The 2,500-nt window shown below is 32.7% G+C and overlaps 1 protein-coding gene across 2 annotated transcripts in view; it reads right to left on the bottom strand.

The window, feature by feature from the left end:
• The window catches only part of LOC122254786 (uncharacterized), a 74,435-nt gene that overhangs the window by 1,423 nt on the left and 70,512 nt on the right, over window positions 1-2,500 (bottom strand). For both annotated transcript variants that reach the window (XM_086552188.1, XM_086552189.1), the window contains exon 5: window positions 1-2,500. This exon is cut by the window's left edge and continues 1,423 nt beyond it; it is cut by the window's right edge. The gene's annotated coding sequence lies outside the window, so the exon portion shown is untranslated.

Raw genomic sequence — 2,500 nt, 5'->3', positions numbered from 1 at the left:
TCAGTCTCTTTGGCTTGAACCACTTATAAGAATACATCATTTGTACTTTCCTATGAAAATACAAAGATTTTTTTGTATCTTTTGTATGTTAGTTCATCCTTAAAAATCATTTGTTTGGGTTTTTCTTGCTTCTTGTGCATTGCATACCAAGAGGTCAAGCGGCAAAAAATCATCGAACACGTTGCAAGTTCTGATTTTTTAATTAGAACTCTTAATTATGCATTGTGACCTTTTTGTTTATCAATGAAGGTAATTTTATCACTACAGAGCAGATAGATAATGAATTCTGGAAGTAAATTTCATAAAATGTATTTAAAAACAATATTCCAGAATGTGTGAATTTTAGAATATGGTTGAAACTTTTTACTTCCATTCAATGTGTCAAATTTTGACTTAAAATTCGATGGCTGCAGCTTGACCTCATATTAAACTTCCATTTTTTTAAACATTTGCTTCACTTATATTCCCAAGTCCCAAAAGGCAAAGTTTGTACCAAAGAATGAAAAGGTATTGCATTGCAGTGCTTGACTTTTTTTTTCTCTTTTTTTTACACATTTTTGAACTATTTTATATTGTAATTCATTTCATCTCACACACAAAAATATTAATACTTTTTTTAAAAATTTCCCCTTTAATAATGCAATCCACAACTCATTTTTGTTTCATTTTTCTTTCTTTTGGTGTGCATACGTGATTTGTTCACTTTTGGGGGGGATTCTTCAGGCTTAGTCTATAAAAAAGGTCCCGACATTGGTCACTTGAAAAGCTACATGACATTACGAAAAAGAACGATATTCTGAACAACAGACATTACGAAAAAGAACGATATTCTGAACAACAGACAAAAGATATTTGCAAGATTACAGTCATTCAATTTTGATAAAAAAGAAAAAAATATCTACACATCAAAAGAAATTACGTGTAACCAATTTTTTTTTTTTCAAAAATCTACTTTTCATATCTCCATACGAAATAACTAAACAACCTAATGATACTGTTATAACGATTACAAACACAAATTTAGAGAGAAAAGAATACAATGTCAGTGCCAGTAGAACAGACAAGGACCTTGGCGGAATGATCATTAGTTGGGTGCTATCACAGAGAGAGTGCGGGACTAAGATCACAAATATCACAGTCCATCAGTCACACAGTTGGCCAGAAGTAATAGCTTCTTTGGCAGATTTGGGGAATTTTTAATTGGTTATATCAACGAGAACTAGTTGATTATGAATTATGCATCTTTTTCATATGGTTATGTGTTTGTTTATATATATATATATATATATATATATATATATATATATATATATATATATATATATATAATGTATACACACACATATATACGTGTGTGTGTGTGTGCGCGCGTGTGTGTGTGTGTGTGTGTGTGTGTGTGTGTGTGTGTGTGTGTGTGTGAGAGAGAGAGAAAATGCATATTTATACTTATTCCTTTCCTATTAGATCAGCAAAACACATTGAGCTCAACAAGCATTGCTTCTGGCACTGTTGGTTTATTGTGTTGTCACTTGTTATTGCACAAAGTCAGGAGAAAATACCAGATATTTACAAATCATCCCTTTTCACTTTTAAAGCAAAAACAAACATGTTGTCTAAACAACTTTCAGTACAAACAAGAATTTTCATTGTGGAAATGTATTTTGATGTTCGCATTGCTAACATGGACGGTCCTTATCAACAGACATACAGACTCCTTAAAAGATCCATGATATCACAGCAAAATGCACCTAATATATTGCTCTCTTATTGCATATTTGTCTTTAATCATTGCAACTTGTGAATAATCTTGATATTTTCTCCTTTTATCAAATTCTACATGTAAATTAAAGCTCTGAAAAAAAAACAATTCATTATTAAATAACTAGGAACTCTTCATTCTGGGTCCCTTTGTGTCTAAAACCCTTCTGGTTTATAGATCAAACAATAATCAAAAGTCATTTGATCTACACACAGGAACACATTCCAATCACATGCCTTTATTCCCTTCTCGAGAACAATTTGTCCATTTCATAAAGGCAAATATAAAATCAATCTAATCCCGTTTTCTCTTTTTTACAAAAATATGGCACACACTTCCTTTGTGTTGTTACAAGAGCCCAAAGTTGAGTGTGTAGTGAGAAATTCTTTGTAATTCAGTACACAGTCAAGACAGAATGATTCTCAGGATCTTGGGCAGCTTGCCTATCCTATTACCCTGGCAAGCGTCTCTCAAGGCTGACTTACAGTCACTTACATACCAAAGAGTCACAAGAATCCACTCACACAATCCACCTCTTATACTGGAAATACTTTAAGAAATGCTTGTCAGGAGCTTTGACGAATCATAGAGACCATAGAAGACTGCATGTAACAAGTAGGAGATCAACATGCAGGGCCTTTGAGATCAGCTTCTGCGAGAGAAATTGTGACCTAAACAGACAAGTATAATCTTTGGTAGATATAATATTTTCTTTTTACAGATACTGTTACCTCGTTTCCC

The sequence above is a fragment of the Penaeus japonicus genome, unplaced genomic scaffold (assembly GCF_977035675.1).
Source record: "Penaeus japonicus unplaced genomic scaffold, GWHDUDI00000001_assembly GWHDUDI00000026, whole genome shotgun sequence".
NCBI lineage: Eukaryota > Metazoa > Arthropoda > Malacostraca > Decapoda > Penaeidae > Penaeus > Penaeus japonicus.
The sequence above is the reverse complement of the archived record's forward strand: the minus strand, read 5'-3'. Positions and strand labels throughout refer to the sequence as shown.